The 23,727-nt window shown below is 36.0% G+C and overlaps 1 protein-coding gene across 10 annotated transcripts in view; it reads left to right on the top strand.

The window, feature by feature from the left end:
- Positions 1 to 23,727, top strand: part of ATP10B (ATPase phospholipid transporting 10B (putative)) — a 296,022-nt gene that overhangs the window by 110,111 nt on the left and 162,184 nt on the right. Inside the window, exon 3 of one of the 10 annotated variants that reach the window (XM_074291988.1) lies at positions 23,555 to 23,630. The exons of 8 other annotated variants lie outside the window; for them this stretch is intronic. The gene's annotated coding sequence lies outside the window, so the exon portion shown is untranslated. Of the gene's footprint in view, positions 1 to 22,493; positions 22,685 to 23,554; positions 23,631 to 23,727 lie in introns of those variants that run through there. One more of the 10 variants, XM_074291991.1, reaches the window with a different exon arrangement.

The raw sequence follows: 23,727 nt of genomic DNA, 5'->3' as shown, positions 1-23,727 counted from the left end.
CTCACAGGATTGTTCTGTGAATCAAATGAGATGATATATGCAAAGGATTTTTGTAAACCTTCAATCATTATAAAACTGTCAGGTAACAGCAGAAGTTGTCTACTTCGTAATAGAAAAAATGATGTAGTAGTATTTAGAAATACCAGCTCCTTTGGAGCAATAATTGTCAGGTTTTATCTTTAAATCCTCAAATTTGATTTGAAATGCTACTCAACAACATATCCATTTTTAAAATGCCCTTTGTCCTATCTTTCCTAACTCCTCCAAGAAGTTATCTTTTATTTAATATGTTAGGTGAGTCAGCATCCAAAAAAATCTTAAAAAGTTAGAATATTAGGTCTTGAAGAGATAAAATCCTAATAAAATGAAATTTATAAAATTATAAAAATAAATGTAAAGTCTAACATTTGGGTTTAAAAAATACACAAACAAATACATGGCTAGACTTTATCTTTTTAAAAAGACTGGGGATTATATAATGAATTGAAACCTCAATATAAGTAGATAATGTGATATGGAAACCAAAAGAGCTAATTCAAACTTAGATGACATTACAAAAATATACAGGAGTTGGGAGATAATTGTCTAGACTTAAGAAATTATTGGGGAAAATATTAATCATGCAGATTGTTAGGCATATATTTCATTTCTGGAGAACCAATTGCTAAGTATTTACACACACACTGTTGTTTAAAAAAAAAAAAGGCAAATGCAACCTTAGGCAATGTGAATAAAGTATCCAGAGCAAATGAGATGATCACTTCTATGTATTCTGTCACTTTAGTATCAATATAAGAGTTGTATCCAACTCTGGGTACCACATTTTAAGAAGGACAATAATAAAATGAAGAGTTTGCAAAACACTTTATGATATCAAGTTGGTTGAAGAAAGCAGAGATCCTTTAGGCTGTAGAATTAAACACTGTGGGAAAGCATGCTATCTATCTTCAATAATCTGAGGCTCTCTGCTGTAAAAGTGGGATTAGATTTATTCTCCTTGGCACCAATTGTGTAGAATTATGTCAAAGGATGGAAGAATCATATTTTGTTTTTGATATACTTTTTAACAATTAGTTATCTAGAAGTAAAATGGGCTGCCTCAGGAGATTATGTGTTCCTCTTGATTATCTGTTATAAGAGGAATTTGGCTTTTTGCTATCTCTAGAATAAGGTATAACCTCCTTACTTCAACATTCAAAACATTCCCTAATCTGCAAAAAAATGCAGCTTTATTCCATTATTCCCCTTCATCTGCTATATGTTCTAGCTAAACTGAACTACTTGAATTGTGTGTGTGTGTCTGTGTGTGTTGAGGAGGCAAAGGAGAACACATTTTTTAGCAAAAACATAGGCCTATCCTTTTTAGAACATAAAATAGTCAATTAGAAGTATCCTAAATATTAAACTGGTATTTCATTTTCTGGATGCCTCAAAGAATCAGATCAAAATCTTTATTGGCTGAGTTTGTTTCTGTACCAAGGCATAGCAATAGCTGGGTGAGTTCCAGATTAGTTCATTCTGAGGACTAAATTCTATCAAAATAAAAAACAAACAAACAAATAAAATTGGACCCCTTCCTCATTATTCTTCTTGAAGAAAAAGATACACACACATAGAGCATACCCACACACATACACACACCACACATAGCACAACCACAAAGCCTTTTCTCTCCCTCTCCTCTCCTTCCCCTGCCCCCAGGATTTTCATATTCCAGACACCCATTTCAGAATTCATGTTCCAGTGCCTCAGGCAAGTGCACAGAGGGAGGCCTCCCAGGTGAGGCTGACTATGGGCTCAGGATTGGAGCTAATCATGGTATCATCCAGGTCAGTCCTGGTGGCTCATTTGGCCAATAAAGGTGAATTCCAAGAGGTATGAAAACATAAGGCAATTATAAACTAGCCCTTCTGGCTATTATATGCTTTGCATATGGGAAGGCAATTCCTCTGTACCAGCTGCTAATGTGAAAACATTTTTTTTCCTTCTCCAACAAAGAAAGTGAACCAACTAGATTGGTAGCAGTTGCCAGGGCAACGCAGCTCAGCCATATACTTGGTTCATCCTGTTGATGTAAAAAACTCAAAAAAAAAAAAAAACCTTTGCTATTTCTCAGATATGCTGAACTGACACTACACTAACTGACTCTAAACCTAAATCAACTTTTCCACAGAAAGAAGGGGAAGAAAGAAGAAAAGAAATGGGGCAGGTGGGAGGTGGGAGGGGATGGGAGCAGGATGAGAGATTAAGAGAAAATAGAAGGTCAAGGATTTTCTGTGACTTGTCAATTTACCCAATCAGTACTAAGTGTAAATGACTTAGAAAAAGAAAAATGAAAGAGTTAGAGAGTCCTTTTGCTTTAGAAAAGCTATGAATGCTGTGGTAGTTTAGCTGATTGGTGCACAATGCTGAGGTCCTAGACTTTATCGCCAATAATCTACTTAACTTGCCCTAGTTCTGGGGGCACAGACTATTTCCTAAAGCTAGGCAGCCATCTTGTAAGTATATTCTATTCAATTCAACAAATATGTACTGTTTCCAATGGGCAAGACAATGATATCACAACCATACTCAAATGAATGAAGATGATTTTGATGATGGAGATAGAGAGAACAATTTGAGAGAGAGGGACTGTTCCCTTAGGAACAACGGATAAAAGTTGCATATTTAAGTTTAATATATAGGAAAACGGCATAACATTAGAAGTGCCCCAAGATGAAAGGGACTTCCTGAAGAGGTCTCAGAGTGGTGCCTCTTGTTTAAGATCTTTAGGCTGGATGACCACTTGACAGAGAAATTCTGGAGAAGATGACCTACAGATTGCTCTAGATGGCTTCTGAGATCCTTCTCAAGCCATGGTTTTGCAATAATATATTTAACATCATGCCATATATGTTTCTTAATGTAAAGCTAGCCTCATATGTACAAAGAAACAGTAGGTGCTCCAGGAGGGAAGGGGTGGCCACAGGAGCAAGAAAAGATTAAGGGATTTGTTTAGTTGGATTTCTCTTTCCTGTCAGTTCTGGAGATGATGGAGAGGTATGTGGAGGATGAAGGAAGGGTGTTTGGTTTTGATTTGGAAACGTTATCAATCGTCCTGTGGTTCATTAAAAAATCCATTAGTCACAAGAAGTGAATAGATTAGAAAATCAGGAAAGGAAAAAAATGCATGTGTCTGGTTTTGTGGGGAGTAAACTGTCTGCCTAAGCTCCATGGGGAAGGCCTGTGGTGAATGCTAAATGTAAGGGCCAGGCGGGGGAGGTTCATGTCTGGTTTGATTTTAAGAAAGTCATTGGGAAACTTGCTTTTCTTGCACTTCCCAAAACTGGAAGCAGACATGTTTCAAACATATGCAGATGGTTCTAATAGCAAACCAGGTGGTTTATACAGCTGTATACCATGCCTGCTTCTGTGAATGGCATTCCTCATTCCTTCATTTTCTTATTTATCCTAAGTCTTTGTTTACCTGATCAGGGATCAGCAACTTTGAATCTTAAGCATAGCCAGAAGGGAGGGAGGGAGGGAAGGAAGGAAGGGAGGGAGGGAGGGAGGGAGGGAGGGAGGGAGGGAAGGAAGGAAGGAAGGAAGGAAGGAAGGAAGGAAGGAAGGAAGGAAGGAAGGAAGGAAGGAAGGAAGGAAGGAAGGAAGGAAGGAAGGAAGGAAGGAAGGAAGGAAGGAAGGAAGGAAGGAAGGAAGGAAGGAAGGAAGGAAGGAAGGAAGGAAGGAAGGAAGGAAGGAAGGAAGGAAGGAAGGAAGGGAGGGAGGGAGGGAGGGAGGGAGGGAGGGAGGGAGGGAGGGAGGGAGGGAGGGAGGGAGGGAGGGAGGGAAGGAAGGAAGGAAGGAAGGAAGAAAGGAAGGAAGGAAGAAAGGAAGGAAGGAAGGGAGGGAGGGAGGGAGGAAGAAGAGATTTAAAAAAAGAAAAGAAAAAGCAAAGAGAAAGAATCGGGAGAAATAATAATGTACATGATAGACACTGATAGTATCATTAATTCATTTCAACAAAGTATAGAAAAGAGATAATGTAACTGGATAAATTCTCCCCCAAAAGAATCCTAAAAAGAGAACATCTGAAAAGTGGAGCTTCACTCATTATTATTAAGGTGTAAAGAAATGTAGAAGCTCTGAACTCCCAAAATGTATTTCAGGACTCTCTCCATGTGGTCTATCAGATGTTGGAGAACAACTTCAGGACTCTCCCCATGTGGTCCATCAGATGTTGGAGAACAAGGGTTGAACCCCACAATATATTCGCATCTTGGATTAGTGTCATGAAGTATCTCAAAAGAATTTTAAGTTTAAACCTACTATAAGTTAGACTGTTACTAAAGAACCTACTAGTAATGCTTAGTAAGGGGACTAACACTAAAAGGCATTAGCAAGGAAATACAGGACTGGCAAGTTCTTTTATAAGAGAAAAATACCTTGGGATATGTTGACTTCATTACTTGGTCTTCTGATTGAATACAGTAATTGTGGCATCATGTCAATAGAATTATATAAGGAATTGAAGGGACTACTATAACAAAGGTCCATTTAAGAACAACAGGCCCATTTTTCAGGAGAAATAGTGTACATGATAAACACTGATAGTATCATTAATTCATTTCAACAAAGTATAGAAAAGAGATAGCATAACTGGATAAATCTTCCCCCAAAAAAATCCTAAAAAGAGAATACCTGAAAAGTGGAGCTTCATTCATAATTATAATGGGGTATAGAAATGCAAAAGCTCCGAATCCCCAAAATATATTTCAGGACTCTCCCCACTGGTCCATCACATGTTGGGGAGCATGAGTAATAACAGATAATCCTGTCAGTGCTTCTCCCACTTGCCTCAGAAAATACCTTGGACAATAAAATTTAAGCCCTCTCAGGTTATTACTCCTCTCTGTGGCTCACAAAGCTACCAAAGACCTGGGGTCTTTTTGTTGTGGTCTTATTGGAGGTTAGAGAGTTTCCTGCAAAAGAGTCATTGCCCAACCCCTAATTACTGAGAACCAATCAGCAACCACTGTGTCTTCCAAGCAAGGGGACAAAAGCATTTGTCCATCTCCAGAGAACATATCCCAGTCTAGTAATCAGACTTTCCCTGATCATCCTCACTGCATTAATACTTAGAAGGTACCTATTATATGCCTAGGATTACATTAGATATTCTTTGTTGGGAGTATGAGGGAGAGAGCAGGGACAGAAAGAGGTAGCACAGAGGTAAAAGAACATAGAGTTCACCCTGGAGGAATTTGTAATCATTGATGAAAACCTACCTGGACATAGAGAGGAAAAGAACCATACAAGCAAAACATACTGAGGTATTATATTAAACTAAAACAAATTTCAAAATTATGATACAGAAATTAAATGTGGAATGTATGGAGTTTCTGTACCTATAATATAATGCATCACAACTCTCATATGGATATATGGGTATATACCTCATTCTCTGGGCTGATTCACTCATTCCAACTTGCTCTCATACTGGCAGGTATAGGTTCCCCCAAAAGAGCCACCCTATGCAGTTATTAAAAACTGCATAGGACTGCATAGCAATGTGCATAGGATCCACATTCTTTTGGAGTCCTAAGAGTAACTATTGAGATTACACTCCTCCTACTTATCACTTTACCTCTTGAGCCCCTGTGAATGCATTTCCATTTACACAAACCATCTACCCAAATTGTGACACTTTTAGATCTTAAACATAACCATTTATTTAGCAATAAAGAAGAACAAATCATAACAGGTATACATAGGTTGCAAAAGCAAGAGTAGTAAATATATTAGAATCCTCACATAAATCTGGGAGATACTATAATACAAAAGTACTGAATATCTGTGGAGGAGAATAAGTATACATTTGCAGAAACTTACAGAACCACATAAGGAAGGAAACGCCATGTGCTCTCGATATTTCCCAACCCTAGAATGCAAGCATAGTGTTATTGGTCCATTCAAAAATATCTGCAGCATATAAAAGCCTGATTATTTGCTGATCCTTACCTCTCTCTAGCTCTGACCTTCCTCTCTTCTAATCTTGAATTGCTATATCATTTACAAACTCTTTCAATTTACTATCATTATTAAGAGATTTGGAGGAAAGTATCATACTATTGATTAGCTTACTTTTAAATCAAAGAATCGCAAAACTCAAAAGGCTGGCTACTTTTGGTCTATATGACCAGGCTAGTTCACTCAATAGGATACTGCATCATATGATGGTAATAATAATAATAATAATAATAATAATAATAATAATAATAACAGTTAACATTTATATAGCACTTACCTTGTGCCAGGCACTGTGCTAAGTATTTTACAATTATCCTCTCATTTGATCCTCACCACTACCCTAGGAGGTAGGCATTATTATTATTTTCATATTAAATATGAGGAAACTGGGACAAACAGCAAGCAAACATAGCCTGTTCTTTGCTCAATAGGATATTGCATCATTCAATTTAGATTCCCATAAACAAAACCTTGTTCTCTTCCCTCCCAAACTGGGAGTGGCAGGAGGTATACAGCAGAGATACTTGTAAAAGGTTTGACTTCTCTAAAACTGTAGGTGGCACTACAGAGCTTGAACTTAAGCTTCCTCCCAATAAATTTGAATCTTTCTTCAATCAGTCTAGAACTCTTACTAAAACCTTCCTTCCAGATGATTGCTCTAGTGCTGGATTTTGTCAAACAACAGTAATAAAATTACTTTTGAACCTCTTGTTGTGTCTTCTGTTCCTGAGAGTATCTTCAGTCTCTTCATCACCCTTGGTCAGCTTCAGCCCTTCCAGACTAATTTTTTTTTTTACTTAAATCAGTTTTATGGTACTCAATAATTAATCTTTTACTTATGAGGTAATAACTCATCAATTTCCCCTCTGAAATCAAAAGTTCTTACTTAATCATGTCTCAATCTTCATAATATTTATATGAGTTTTCACTATATTGAGTTTTACCCTCTTAAATTTTTAAACAGTTATATGCAAATTACCTGAGAGATCACAATTGCCTCCAGCTTGTAATTCCCAAATAGTCCTCTATGTCCTTGAAACTGTTTCTTCACACTCACATGTAATCAGTGTTTAATAAATACAAATTTCCATTAAATCATCAAACTACAGGCAAGGGAAGAATCACCTCATATCTTTTACAAAACAATCCATAGTTTTACATTTATTCTACAATTTATTTTCAGTCCCAATTGATCAGATTCTATTTGAAAGCTTTGTTTCTTTACACACATTTTATTAATTTTTATTAAACCAAAGATATTTCTTTCAGGGATCAAATTAGTTGTCTATGAAAGAAATATTATGTTTTATCCTTTGGTAGTTAATAAAACTTTTTAAAATTAAAAATGGGTTTTTTCTGCTTCTTTCATTATTAAATTGCACCATATTAAAGGAGAATACCTTAAAATGGATTCTTAGCTTTTTGTATGTGATGGACCTCTTTGACAGTCTGGTGAAGCCTATGGACTCCTTTTCAGAATATCTTTTAAATGCATAAAATAATATGCATAAAGTTACCAAAGAAACAAATTATCAAGGAAAGCAGTTATCATTTTTTTTAAACTAAGTTCATTTTCCCCAAGATAACTCCTGCGTTAAAGGAACAGTACCTTATATTTTAAATATAAAGTAAGCTCTGTGGGTAGTTAGTAAATGGAGAGAGAAATGTGGACTAAGAACCCTTGAAGCCACCTATTAGCATATATTTTACATATTGCCTATCCCTAGGCTAAAACTTTCCTCATTGTTATTTGTTTTCCCACTTTTCTGCCCAATCTTTATTCTTTTTGCGATTTCCTCTAGTTGGGATTTTTGGCATATTATTTCATTTTCCAGCATTTTTCACTTGAACCAACGAGAGCAAACCATCTCCCTGGAAAGCCAGTTTGGGATAATGGAAAAGTCATTGAATTTGGAAGCAGAGAACCCAGATTCAATTATAGATTCTACTACTTACTATCTGTTTTCCCTTTTAACATAAGATCTTAAGATTTAGAACTAGAAGAGACCTTTGAGGTTATCTAGTCCAACCTCCTCATTTAACAAATGGTGAAAGTGAAAGTCACACGGAACATGAGAAATAGAATTAGGATTTGAGCCCAGGTTATCTGCCTCAACCTCTGCTTTTGATATTTTATTACAAGTTACTTGTCTTCCCTAGGCCTTTGTTTTCTTATCCATAGGAAACCAACAAATATATAGTTGCTATTATCATTCTGGAATTTAATTTAAAAAAACAAATTAATAAATAAATAATTTAATAATAAATAAAGTAATTCTAAATTGTTCATTGTATTGTGGGGATGGGATCAGGAGAGAATCCAAAAATCACTAAATTGTTCATATTCTTTGACAGAGAAATTCCACATATATTTCAGAGAAGGTAAAAGATAGAAAGAAGGAACTCCTCCAAGTCTATTTGTTTTAGTATGAAGAGGGACTTAGTTGGCATAGGAGATAGCTTGGAATCAGGAGCACTCATCCTCCTGAGTTCAAATTCAGTCTCAGATACTTACTGTGTGATCCTGAGCAAGTAATTTGACCTTGTTTGTCTAAATTTCCTCATCTTTAAAATGATCTGGAGAAGGAAATGCCAAACCACTCCAGTATTTTTGCCAAGAAAACTTCAAATTGCATCCCAAAGAGCCAGATGCAACTGAAAACTCAACAACAACTCAAAAATGTAAAGAGGAAAAAACAAGGACCTAAAGGGACTTTTAAATAGCTGTAAAGGGAGGAGGAAAGGGCTACCCAAGTATGGTGACCAATTCAATTTAGCAAACTTTTATTCAGTGTATTATATTCAAGGCACTGTGCTGGTCGCTAAGAATACAGAGATAAAATTTATGAACTATCCCTGCCTTCAAGGAGTTTACACCATTCCTAAGGGATACATCATATAGACAGATATAGCAGTAAGCAGTGATTGGAGGAGCATTAGCAATTGAGAGAACTGAAGCTTCTCCGAAGAGATGGCATGGAAGCAATATTTAAGATTCTATCTAAATAGTTTATTGGAGCCATGATGCATGGCTAAGCTTGCCACTAATTCCTTTTCTTGGAGAGGGTCCAGGCAATATAATAAGTTATAAAAGAAATTCCATAGAAGCAATGGCCTCCTCCCTTGTCATTCAGGATCTGGGGTACCAGAGCAACTGAAGGAGCTTCCAGATAGAATCTTGGCTCAGTAGGATCACTTGATATAAATGATGAACTGATCTGACCATTCCAACTAATTAATTATCTAGGAACCCTTAGTAGCCAAACAAGTTTCTCGCTATATTTTAAAAGCCTACATTTCTCATATGAGACAGAACAAATTTTGAACAAAATTAAATCAAGTTTTTAAACAGATTTTAGCTTATTTCATTCCACTTCCCAACAACTGCAGCGTCACAATAATTCCAGTAAAGTATGTGTACCTTGGTGTGGCCCATGCCGAGGTCAAAGATCAAAAAGGAAATAGTGTTGCTGCTACCTGAAAATTACCCAAAGGAAGGGTATACTCCTCATTTTTTCCTTCATGTTAAGATAAATATGGGAGCCCTTCCTCCTCTTTTCCTCTTTTCCAATACTATTCCCATTAGTTAATCATCATCATTGTTTAAGGAGGTGGGGAGTGAAGGTAACTGGAAAGAATAATCAATGTTTCCCAGGCAATTTTTCATGAAATAGGCATTTAGAGGGCCTTTCATAATGAAAAGTCTGGACAGGAAGAGAGAGTAAGATTAGGTATAGCTGAACTGTCAAGTGAAGTTTTCTTGTTCTATCTCCATCCCTTCCATCTTCATTCTTTATTGCCTATGTTTAGATATACCCGAAGCAAGGTAAATATGTTCTTTGAGAAAAGGTCCTTCCAATTACTTAGCATGTCTGTGGGAGCTTATCAACCTCTAGACCATAGTATATTTGTATCCCAATGGACAAATATTTATTCACAATATGTACTATATGTAAGGCATGATACTAGTGTTTTCTCTTTCATGCATATAACTGAAGGTGGATGCTCTAGATAATCTATATGCAATCTATGAAGAATGTTGATGAAATTAAAACCATATAGTAAGAATTTGAAGACTTGCATTCTAGCCTAAATTTCACATAGTAAATTAGATGATAGAAAATAAAGCCATTTATGTTTTCCATACTTTAATTCCTTATGTGCACAAAGTAACTTAGGAATATAGAATGTTAGACTTGAGAAAGATTTTCATTTAGTCCAATCCTTGATTTTTCCAGAGAAGTAAACTAATTCTCAAAGCTGACTTGTTCAAGGTCAACCAGATAATACCATGTCTTGAAACTCTAAATCTTGTGTTCTTTCCATTATACCCACACTGCCTCTATTCATATCTTCCCCAATTAAGTCCAGCAGGGGTTAGGGGAATGGAAGAATCAAGGCAATAAGATGGAAGTGGAAGTACTTTGAAAGGTACTAAAACTATTATGTAGAAGCAACTCTGTGGATAATAATGGCCCTTTCTATATGCCAGGCACTATGTTAAACTCTTTATTATTATCCCCATTTTATGGATGAAGAAACTGAGGGAAAGAGAGGTTAAGGGTCAAACAGTAAGTATCTGAAGCCAGATTTGAAATATGGTCTTCCTGACTGTAGACCTGACACTCAATCCACTGTACCAATTAATTTGTTTGTTCACCCATGAGAGGTAATAAAAAGAGCACCACAGTTTTGTATCTATTGTATCTATACAATTGTATCTATAAATATATATTTGAAACATGAAACATGTTTTATGTTCTATGGCAAAAAAGAATGTCCTTCTCCAAGTCATTTTTTCTTTCTATTCAGTCTTTGCTTGACTTTCTTAGAATGATAGAATTTCAAAGTCAGATGATTCCTTAGAGATTATTGCTCCATCTCTACCATATTTTACAGATAGGGAAAATGAGACCAATAAATGACTTGTCCAAATTGACACAAGAGCCAAAACTCTACAGAGGCCCCTTGATTCCCAGTTCAGTGTTCTTAGATTGGTTCTCATTTCCCTAAACTAATCAATTCCCATGCAGAATGCTACCTCCATATTCCTTTTCAACCTCTAAATAGGAGTGAATATATTTTACTAAGTGGAATATTTTGATTTAATAAAAGCCAGAGACACCAAATAGTTGTGTGCAGCTCTTTTCACTTACTGAATTTATGGGAACCTCCCTCAAAACCATTTGTCTTCACCCATTTTCAAATCATTTAGGGTAAGTTATCATTTCTTGTGACAGCAAGTGATGTAAGCACTATGCAAACAGTTCATAAATGTGACTACTTCCAAGAAAGCTGTTTGTATGGTTAAGAAAGTGTTTAGTTATGTAGCAGGAGGTAACAGGCAGGATGTGCTGCCTGTAAAATAAATACACAGCTCCTCAAAAACTTCCCCCCCATAGTGAAGTAGGGCTCATTCAGGGTTTGAACTCTGGCAAATCAGGGTATTGCCTGAGTTACTATTTATGAAAAAGATACCAGAAAATAATATATGTTAAAGAAATGATGTCTTCAAGATATATAAGTTGGCTTTGTCTCCTACAGCAACCTTAGGGCAACAGTAGGTCTATTGACCAACTGATGGAGGCTGGACTATCCAGAACACCTCTAATCTGAAGGCCAAAGATGCCTCAATGATGTAAGAACAAGCAAGTCTAAAAGATTGTGGTCTGATGATGTGTCCTCCCCAAAGCAGACATACACTTTTAGGAAGATCACTTTGACAGCTGAGTAGAGTGGGAAACAGGTGTCAGGAAGACTAAGTAGCAGATTATTGCAGTAGCCCAAGAATATGATAGGCTTGCATAATAGCAGTGTCAGAATGGAGAAAGTCCATATATGAATTTGCAAAGGTAAAATCAACATAGTTTAGGGGAAAAAAGAAATAAAGGATTATATGGCATGGAAAGTGAAAGGAGTGGTGGATGGCATCCTAGATCATCAATTGGAGGACCCAAATGATGGTGATACTCTTGTTAGAAATAAGGATATTGGGAAGGAATGAATGCTTCATGGTAGAAAATACCAAAAGACAGATAAGGATAAGCTAGCTAAGAACAGAGAAATGAAGCAGAAACCCTCTAAGGGATACCCATTATTAGTGGCCATTAGCTGGATGAAGATCCAGCAGAGGAGACCAAAAAAGAAAGGTCAGATAAGTAGGAAGAGAACTAGGAGAAAGTAAGGTCCCCAAAACAAGAAGAAGAGACTTATTGATGGTGTAAAAAATTACAGAGATATCACAAATGGTGAGGATTGAGAAGAGATTGTTAGATTTGGCAATTAAGAAATGATGGCAACTCTAGAGAAAGAAATTTGAATGATGTGGACAGAAGTTAGAGCATGGAGTCAAGAAAGTGAGTGGAAAGGATTAAGAATCAAATGAAACTGTATATAAATAATGCTTTGTAAATTTCAAAGCTTTATATAAAACTTCAATATTATTATTATTTAACATGTAAGGCAGTGTGTCTGATATAGGGGGACTGAGATGATTTTTTTCACAGGCTCTGCTCTCAAGGAGCTTACAATCTCATAAAGGAAAATGTTTTGTATCAGTTAACTTCTACATTAGAGAATAAGATCATTGCAAAGGAAAGATCCAGACAAAGCACTAGGTGATGAAAAAATAAGAATAATGTCTTTACAAAATTCTTTACAAATATTCTGTTTTATTCTCACAATAACCCTGAGAGGAAGGTGCTACTATCATCTTCCTTTTACAGTTGAAAAAACTGAGGCAGAGATTAAATGTCTTGCCCAAGATCACACAGCTAGTAAGATATTAATAAAATAGAAGTAGGTACCAAAAAGATATTGGCTAAGTACCCTGAATCCAGAGGTAGTACTCTATCTGCTTATACCACCAGGACTCCTTGGGCTTGAACATATTACTTTTCTGCACAAAACTCTTCAAAGGCTCTTTTGATTAAATCACAGGGTTGGAAGGACCTCAATATTCATCTAATGCAACCCATACCAAAAAGAAATCCAAACTATAGCATATCACATAAGGGATCATATGGTGTCTGATCAAAGATTTCCAAGGAAGTATTTCCATACACCATCCCATCCTGGTTCTGACAACAGATCTGCTTCCTCATCTATATATTAATCCTTCCATTATTTAAAGATGGTTATCATGTTTCCTGTATTCCACTTTTCTCTTATCCAAGCTAAACACTCCCAATTCTTTCAATTTATCCTCAGATGACATGGATTCCAGGCCCTTCACCAATCTAATTGCCTCCCTCTGGATGATCTCCAGCTTATCAGCATCCTTCTTAAACTGTTTGCCAGAAGAGTGCTTCAGATTAGATATCACAAGGGCATTGTACAGTAATATTATAACTATCATCTCCTTATTCCAAGAAGCAATTTCTCACTAAATGAAGCCCCCAATCACATCAAATGTTTTGGCCACTATCTAAGGCTGCCAACTTATATTAAAATTTTAGTCCATTAAATCTTCAGAACATTTTCAGATAAAATTCTGTCTAATATGTGAAACTGATTTTTTGAACTCAAATTTAAAACTTCACATTTTTCCCTATTAAATTTCATAATATTATATATTAGATTCAGTTCAGTGTTCTAGTCTGTCAAGATTTTCTTGCACACTGATAATTCCATCCAACATGTTACCTATCATTCCCAGATTTATGTCATTGATAAATCTGATGAGAATGCCATCTATACCTTTATCTCAGACATTGTGTTAAACAACAGATAGGGTCTAGCACTTATATATACAATGATAGACTGAAAACTTGACAAGTCATTGTTAAACCATCAACATCACTACTCTTTTAATTTAACCTTTCAATCAGTTCTGAATTCATCTAAATGTATTGAACATTTAAATAGGACACTTTTATCAAGAATAAAAAAGAGAAGGGAAAGGTAGATCTGTGGGTCAGATTGCTAAACTCCATCATCCCAGGGGCAGCTAGGTGGCGCAGTGGATAGAGCACTAGCCTTGAATTCAGGAGGACCTGAGTTCAAATCTAGTCTCAGACACTTAACCCTTCCTAGCTGTGTGACCCTGGGCAAGTCACTTAACCCCAGCCTCAGGGAAAAAAAAGAAAAGAAAAAAGGAAAAAAAAAAAAAAAAAAAAAGGAATACTAAACTCCATCATCCCAAATATAAAAGATAGTATCTGAAGTGGATAGTGAAGAAGGTAGGTGGTACAGCAGATAGAGGACCAAGCCTGAAGTAAGAAAAATTCATCTTCTTGAATTCAAATCCAGCCTCAGATACTTATTAACTGTGTAACACTGGGCAAGTTACTTATTCCTCTTTGCCTCAGTTCCTTATTAGTAAAATGAGCTGGAGAAGGAAATGACAACCTATTCCAGTATCTATGTCAAGAAAACCCCAAACAGGGTAACAAAGGTAAAGAAACAACTGAAAAGATTGAACAAAAAAAAAAAATCTGAAGTGAGCTTTGTAAGAGAAAAGGTCAATAACTTGGTTGTTGAGGCTTAAAAGTAAGTTCCAGATTGGAAACAGGGCAAGCAAAAGAAAGGAAGAAATAAGATAGAGTATTTATTTGTATTTGGTTAGGTATGAAGGTAATACGCTCTCCACATTATCAACACCCAACTTGAATTGTTTTTTCAGTGGTGGAAGTGGATTTGTATCATACATATTTGTTTCACCAGAGTCTCTTTTAGCCAGCAGCACCTTTCAGAAAAGTTAGAGAATAAGAATAATAATGAAATGATGAAGAGAGCCTAGTAATAAGTCCTAAAACTCTAAAATAGATTAGCCCTAGTCTGTGGTTGAAGTATTTGGTTGAAAGCAGAAATTTTTACTCTACCCTTATGTCACACATCTTCAAATATTTAAAGAGTTGTCATATGAAAGGGGGATTTGATTTGGTTCTGCTAGGCTCTACAAGGCAAAAGTAGGAGGAACATGGGGAAAAGATGCAGAAAAGCAGGTTGTGACTTGACATGAAGGAAAACATCCCAATAAAACCATTTAATAATGAAATGGGCTGCTTTTGTATGTAATGACATCCCCTTACTTGTGCTCATCACACTGGGCAGAAATGCTGGATGACTACTTGTTTGGAGTTAGAGATTATTCTTGTTCAAATATAAATTGACAACATGAATTACAAATCATCTGAGATTCTATATATTCATGTAATAGTGAAAATAGGAAGAGTCCAGTACATATAGTGTGTGTTTATGCCCTTTATCTAAGGAAAAAGATCAGGAAACTGGAGATTTGAATAACAAGTCCAGCTTTCTTTACTTCACAACCTTGGACAAGTAGATTAATTTCCTTGGGAGCTTCAATTTTCTCATTTGTAAAACTGGAACAGTAACAAAAATTGACCTACCTAAGGTTGGAGAGGTTCAGGCCTTAAAGTAATGAATTTTAAGTCATAACAATTCTAAAGACCAATAACTAAAATTTTTGTAGGATCACAAAATGCATTTGTTAAGAAACATACTTATGTCAACCAAATTGTAGAAATTAAAGGATACTCATCTAATCCACTTACTCTTATCACCATGTTCACCACCATCAACACTACAAGCACCACACCATATTTTGAAAAGTTGTTGAAATTAGAATAAAGGCCCTAGGAAATGGTGATGAATGTTGAAAAATAAAAAAAAAACTTTTCTGAAAGTCAGTTTGTAATTTGGCTTTTGGTTAGGGCAGTACATGGATCCATTTCATTGATATGTGGATCTCCTAGATGGAGAAAATATCTCAACCAATGGAGGGTTATAGTCTTGGAAAGAGGCCTGGGGCACTGCAAAGTTATGTGCCCATATCAAGAGGGAAAAACTGTATAAGAGACCAGACTTGAACTCAAGTTTTTCTAGAAATATAAAACTTGCCCTAAGAACTTCTTTGTTTGTATCCCATAAATGTTGGTACGTTGTCTTATTATTGTCATTCTCTTGGATGAAGTTATCAATTGTGGCTACAATTTGTTGTTTCATCCACTCATTCTTTAGGATTGAATTATTTAGTTTCCAATTAATTTTGGTCTATTTTCCCCTGGCTGATTATTACATGTGATTTTTATTGCATCATGATCTGAAAAATATGCATTTATTATTTCTATCTTTCTGCATTTGATTTTGAGGTTTTTATGCTCTAACATATAGTCAATTTCTATGTAGGTTCCATGAACCATCAAGAAAGTTATACTTCTTTCTGTCTTCATTCAATTTTCTCCAAAAGTCTATCATACCTAACTTTTCTAAAATTCTATTTTCTTCCTTAACTTTTTTCTTATTTATTTTATGGTTCAATTTATCTAGTTCTGAAAGAGTAAGGTTAAAATCCTCCACTAGTATAGTTTTGCTATCTATTTCTTCTTGCAGCTCTGTTAACTTCTCTTCTAGGAATTCAGATGCTATATCTCTTGGTGCATATATGTTTAGTATTGATATTACTTCATTATCTATGGTACCCTTTAGCAAAATGTAGTTTTCTTCCTTACCTCTTTTAATTAGATCAATTTTTGCTTTTGCTTCATCTGAGATAAGAATTGCTATCCCTGCTTTTGTTCCTTCAGCCTGAAGCATAATAGATTCTGCTCCAGCCTTTTATCTTTTCTCTGTATCACTCTACTTTAAATGTGTTTCTTGGAAATAACATATTGTAGGATTTTTAACTTTTAATCCAGTTTGCTATCCACTTCCATTTTATGAGAGAGTTCATTCCATTCACCTACATAGTTAAAGTGACTAATTCTGAATTTCTCACCATCTTATTTTCCCCAAGCTATACTTTTCTCTTTCCTTTCTTCCTTTCCCTCCTCTCAATATTTTGCTTCTGACCACCACCTCTCTCAAACATTCTCTCCTCTTTCTTATACCTTTCCCCTACTACTTCCCTGTAGGATAAGACAAGTTTCTCTGTGAAGCTAAATATATCTGATATTCTCTCTTTGAGCCAAATTTGATGAAATAAGATTCATACAAAATTCATCCCCCCATCCTTCTTTCATTCAAATATAATAAGTATTTTTTGTCTCTTCATGAGATGTAGTTTACTTCATTTTACTTCCATTTTCCTCTTCTTCCAGTACAATCCCATTCCACCTCTAGTTTCTTTTTTATATTATCACAATAAAATCAAATTATACCTGCACTCTCTACAGAGATACAGTTCTCAAGAGTTCTTTCCTTTCTACCTTTTTATGTTTCTCTTGAGTTCTGTATTTGGAGATTAAATTTTCTGTTTGGTGCTGGTCTTTTCATTAGAAAAAATGAAAGTCATCTGTATATCATTGAATGTTCATCTGCATCCCTGAAAAAGAATGCTTAATTTTGCTGAATAGCTTGGTTGCAATGCAAGTTCCTTTGCCTTTCAGAATATCAGATTCCAGACTCTTTGATCCTTTAAAGTGTAAATTGCTAAATCCTGGGTAATCCTGATTATGGCTCCTCGATATTTGAATTGTTTCTTTCTGACTGCTTGCAGTATTTTCTCCTTGATCCCATAATTCTGAAATTTAGCTATGCTATTCCTTGGGGTTTTCATTTTGGAGTCTCTTTCAGGAGGTGATCAATGAATTATTTCAATGTTTATTTTCCCCTCTGGCTCTAAGATATCAGGGCAGTTTTCCTTGATGATTTCCTGAAAGATGATGTCTATCCTCTTTTCTTCATCATGGTTTTCAGGAAGTCCAATGATTCTTAGATTGTCTCCTCTAGATCTCTTTTCTAAGTCAATTGTTTTTCAATAAGGTATTTTACATTTTCTTCTTTTTTTCATTTTTTTTATTTGATTCTTGATGTCTCATTAAGTCATTGATTTCCATTTGTCCAATTCTAATTTTTAATTAATTATTTTCTTCAATTAACTTTTTTAGCTCCTTTTTGCATTTGGCCAATTGAATTTTAAATGAGTTGTTTTGTTTAATGGATGTTTTTTTCCATTTCACAAACTCTATTTTTCAAGGATTTTTCTTTTCCCATTTTGTCAAATTTATTTTGTAAGGAGTTATATATTTTTTCCATTTCACTAAATCTATTTTGTAAAGAGCTTTCTTCAGATAATATCTGTGTTTCCTTTTCCAAATTCTCCTGCAGTGTTCTCATTTCTCTTTTCTCTTTTCTTTTAACTCTTTTAAGATCCTTTTTGAATTCTTTCAAGAAAGCCTTGTGAGATGGGAACCAGAACCCAAGTTTTTCTGTCTTTGAAGCCAGCTTTCTATCCACTATAACACTGACTTTTTGTCCTTTGTATATAAAGATAATACTGCTGATAGTTTCTATTATGTCCTAGCTGTCATTATCATTTCCCATAATAGAAACAGAATCACTTCTCTGGTGCAAGTCTAGATTTGAACTATCCACGTATTCTCACTAAGGGCCTCATTAGCCAAAAGCACTAAGAGGGGAGAAAGATAGCCTCAATTACGTATCATGGAGCTAGGGCTAGAAGGGATCTCTTGTTCTTTAGTCATTTTCAGCCATATCCAACTCTTTGTAGCCCCATTTGTGATTTTCTTGGCAAAGATTGTTCAGTCACTTTCAGTTGTGTCCAATTCTATGGAACTCCTTTTGAGGTTTTCTTGGCAGAGATACTGGAATGGTTTGCCATTTCTTGTTCCAGATCACTTTACAGATAAGGAAACTGAGGCTATCTGGCTTAAATAGTTTGCCTGGTATAAGACAATTATTAAGTGTCTGAGGCCACATTTGAACTCATATTTTCCTGACTCCAGGCTCTACTTTGCTACCTAACTATTCCTGAAAAAACCTCAGAAGTTCTCCAGTCCAGTCCACCATTTTACAATCATAAGGATTTTACAATAAGGCCTAGAAAAAATTAACTTCCACAGGGTTAAAAAAAATTAGATATCAGAAGAGGGTTTTGAATGTTTGAATGCAAACTTTCTAACTCCAAAGTCAGTGTTCTTTCCACTATATTATGCAGCCTCCTCAAAGTGTGTAACTATTGAAGACTAAAGACAAATGACCTACATGAAAATATCAACTTGGTACTATTAGCTTCATGGTGTAACTGAGTTGCTAACTCAGACCTCAAGGAATAGCCAAGGATAGGAAAGGCCATAATGTCCTTCATCAACTTAGAACTACTTCATAGATGTCAGTTTCTATCTTCTTCAACTAGACAAAATCTTCATAGGCCTTAAACAACACTGAATACTCAAAAACTTCTCATCTGTCCATAGGAGCAGATGATAATGATGTTTTATTGACTATAAAGAATAAGATGCAAAAGAAAACAAGATTGTACCAATGTATTTTGAACAGATGGAAGAGAAGGACTAGTAGGATTTTTTTATGCTTTTTTTTTGTAAATTGTAAATTACAAACATACTTAGGCTGAAAGTACAGGAAACATTCAAACAACTATTCCATTGCTGATTGGCAGTAGAATTTTGATCTATTCTGTTTCCTAATTGTTTTTGGTTTATTTCTCCTTAGGCAGCATGGTGCCTCTTGGAGTTTATCACTTCAATGCCATATTTGGCTAAAATACCTTTGGCATACTTCAGCTCAGATTTTCTCATTTAAATGATCCACCAACTTCAGCCTTCTACACCTGGCTATACTTAATTTTTTAAAATAATTTTCATTAATGTCACTTGTTTTGACATCACACTTATTTCTGAATTTTCATCCCTACCATCTTCACTCTCCAGAATTAAACCTCTCCTTGTAATAAAGGAAAGAAGGGAAGAAGTTATGTAAAAGCAGCCAATACAGTGACTGCTTCTAACAATGTATGCAGCATTCTTCCCTCAAAGGCATTCTGTGCTGGGCTTGGGGGCTGTCTCTTCTGCTATCTGTTCTTTGAGTCCCTAAAGGAATGTTCACAGTGAGGTACAGGTCACCTAGAAGTGGGTGCTGGTATCTTCCAAGAATGATGAGTAGCAGAAATGTTGCTATCTTTGAATTCAATACTTGGCACACTTGAGAAAACTGGTCATTGATTCCCACTGCAGAGGAAGAATTTAAGAGCCCTTCTTTCCAAAATAGGCTTTGCCTCATTTTCAAGGTTACCCTGTCATTGATGCAATATAACTGCTTATTCAGTCTCTGGTACCTTGCCAGTCTTTGACCCACTACTCTCTCTTTATTCTGTACTCCTATGCCCTCTCTAAGATCAGATTGGCTCTGACCCATCACTCTGTTCCTTTGCCTTGGTGCTTCTTGTCTTGGCTCACCAAGCCTTGTATCCCCACTTCATCACTGTTCATAGCCTGCTGTGACAGTGATTCACCAGAGACACTACCTTGTGGATAAGCAGAGAAGACCTCAACAGCTGGAGATGTCTGAGGGTAGGAACAACTAGGTCACAGTAAGTGTGATACAAGTTCTTTTATCCCCTAGGCTTCAGTTTTCTGCAACCCCCCCCCAAGAAAAAAATAACCCAACTTCCTATAAACCAAATTTGCAGCAACCTTGGAATGCCTGCTACACATGACCACATCTGATTCCACTGTTATTGCAAAGCTGGCTGGCCATTTGAGTTTATAAGGAACTGTGTCTAACACCTTTTAATGATTTAGCTTTCTTCCAAAGTTCCTGTAAATTGAGGATGGAAATGTGTTTTATAGAAATGTTTTAACCTGCTGCTGAGAGTAAAAGCTGATGGACCCATTTTACTTTTAGAATTATACTCTCCGGTGTTTATTAGCTTTTCTCTATGCTCTTGGAGATGTCACTAAGTACCCGTGCCAAGAGACATCTCTAAAAATGTATTACACTTCAAACTCATTAACAAAGAGTGTGTTTTATAATGCTCTAAGGGTTTGGAATAATTGGTGTGACTCTCCCATAGGGCATAATAAATGCAACATGACTTCTATTTCTGACTCTGATTCACCTGAAGTCAACAAGAACAATCAAATTTAAAAACTAGTGAAAAGAAAACTAATTTTTTAAAAACCACATGTACTTGTTCAATTCTCAACTAAAGAAATTTTGAATTTAAGACCCCTAGCAATTTGTATAGACTCTAATCTGATATACTAGAAAGAGCCTGGCGCCTTGGAGTCAAATAGTGTCATATCAGTTCCCAGTTCTCATACTTATAAAATTTGACTCGGCAAGATATTGCTTTTTACTGACCTCTTTTTCCTCTTTATTTAAAAGTAAGGATAAAAACATCAGCCCTACATACCTCACAGGGTTGTGAAAAAACATACTATATAAGCTATAAAATGCTATATAAAGATGAATTGTAAGTAAAAGCTGGCTCCTTCCTTTTTGTATGTTTCTCACCCTTCCCACTGATGAAATTTTCCCAAAAACATTTGCAAAAAGGTTAAAACTTCATTTTTTTAACCTTTTTTTCCAGTGAACAAATCACAAAAAGAGAGGATTGTAGATAGTGGGTTGAGAATATTCTTACAGAAGATAATAACAATACCTCCCTCACAGGGTTGTAGTAAGTATGAATTTAGATAATAATTGTAAAGTGCTTAGCACAGTGACTAGAACATAATAGGATCCTTTAATTTATTGAATGTGGGTGGTAGCATGATCAGGTCTGCTCTTCTACCAGCTGAGTATAAGATGGACAGGAATGAAGAGACTCATGGCAGGGAGACCAGTCCATGCAGAACACTGAAGTAGGGTAGACATGAGATGAGCCATTTTTACATTCCTACAATACTCTCTCTCATCTCCAACTCCTACCTTTTTTCAATTGTCAACTAAAATCCATTGACAAAAAAAAAAAAACCTTTCCTGATTTCCCATCATACTAGTGTCTTCCCTCTATTGATTATGTTCAATTGCTCTTCTATATAACTTGTTTGTACATAGTTGTTTTCCTGTTGTTTTCCCATTACACTGATCTCCTCCAGAGTGAAGCCTGGATTTTGCCTTTCTTTGTATCTCTGTCAAGGTGGTAGAAAAGCCTATGACTTAAAAATAAATGAATGAATGAATGAATAAAAATACCAACAGTACAGCTGATCTTTTTCAGTTCAATTCAATTAAGCACAGAGTGAGTTTCTCTGCTGGATGCTGTAAGAGAGAGAAAGACATGGTCCCTACCTTTAGAGAGATTACAATCTATTAGGAGAGTAAACTTTGTCCATAAATATAATCCAAAAGATTATTGCATTGAGTACAGTCTGTGAAAGAGTTTAATAGCAGTATAAATTATTTTTGTTCAGTTGGTTTCAGTCATGTTCGACTCTTTGTGACCCTTGTGATATTTTATTTGCCATTTTCTTCTCTAATTCATTTTACAGATGAGGAAACAGAGTTAAGTGACTTGCCTAAGTTTACAAAATTTATGAGTGCCTAAAAGTGGATTTGAATTCAGCAAGATGAGTTTACCTAACTTCAGACCTAGCACTCTTACCACTTACCACCAAGCTTGCTGTCAGAATTCAGAGGAGTGAAAAAATGTTCAAAGGAGTAACCAGTGTGCATCTAATAAAGTGAGAGGTACTGGACAGTTAGAATGAGTCCTTGATAGCTGGACTGTCTGTGGCTCAGCAAAGTCCAGATGGAGAAACCCTCCTTCTGTGTATTCTTGATCAAAGTGGAGAATGAACCACAAGCCAGCTGTCAGTATGAACTCCAAGGCACTGAACACCCTGGCTTATGTTCACCTCTTCCTTCAACTAAAGTCAATGAACCTAATTGGTCCCTAATTAGCACAAAAAAAGAATCTCTGCTTTCATCGGTTGCATTTCCTGTCAAGGTGAGAGTGCATCTCTGAATTGGCTCTTCATCCTTGATACACACTCTGGTTGGCTGTGCATGAATGAAGGGGGAGAAGAAGGGCAGGGAGCCAATTACATTGAAATGGAATCTGGTCCATAGAGGCTCCTTGTTGGGTTAAAGATAATTTGATGTTCCTGAAGATGGCAGATGCTTCTTTATTTGGGAATGATCTAAGGGGTGGAGGGTCATTTGTAACTAGGATTTGGTCCACTTACTACAGGAAATCCTATCCTACCTGCTTTAAATATTTTCCCCATGTACTTTGATATTCCTGTTTCTGATAACCTGAGTCTGGCTTAAATGTTTTAAATGTCCAAGAGTAACTGATTAAAGCTTAAACAAATAAAAGAGCAATGGTAATGCTAATATAGTCAGGGAAGGTGATGCAAAGAAAGTGATATTTGAAGTAGAACTTTAAGGTTAGAAAAATTGGGAGAGGCAGAAGGTAGAGGGAAGGACACTACAAAGCTGAGAAATTGGTTTTGTCACTACCAAGTAACTTTTTAAAAAGTGAACTGTCTACACTAGTTCAAATCCTCATCTCTTACCTAAATTGTTGTAATAGCCTCCTAACTTTCTTCCTGCTTACTGATACATGTAATCTTCCTGATACACAACTCTAACTATGCAACTCTCTGCTTAGAAACTTTCAGGGCTCCCCACTGCCTGTGAAATAAAATATAAACTTTCAATTCTAACCTTCAAGGCTCTAGTCTGCTCAAACCTCTCTGTCCAGTTTTATCTCATACCATTATTGTATTTCATGAACTGTCTGTTCCAGCTAACCTAGGTGACCTTCCATCATTTTTCTTGTTTTCCTCTCTCTTCTCTCTTTATTTGCCTATAGTGTCTGCCATGTATGGAATAACCTCTCTACAATTCATCTACATCTGTTGAAGTGCTTCCTTTTTTCCAAGGTACAGGTAAGAGGCCATTTATACCATGAAGTCTTCCTTTTCTGTGTTCCTCAGGAAACCTCTCCAATCTCTGCAGTTTTTGTAGAATTGTAATGAAAACCAA

The sequence above is a fragment of the Sminthopsis crassicaudata genome, chromosome 2 (genome assembly GCF_048593235.1).
Source record: "Sminthopsis crassicaudata isolate SCR6 chromosome 2, ASM4859323v1, whole genome shotgun sequence".
Taxonomy (NCBI): Eukaryota; Metazoa; Chordata; class Mammalia; order Dasyuromorphia; family Dasyuridae; genus Sminthopsis; species Sminthopsis crassicaudata.
Note: the sequence above shows the minus strand (reverse complement) of the source record. Positions and strands in the feature narration are given on the sequence as shown.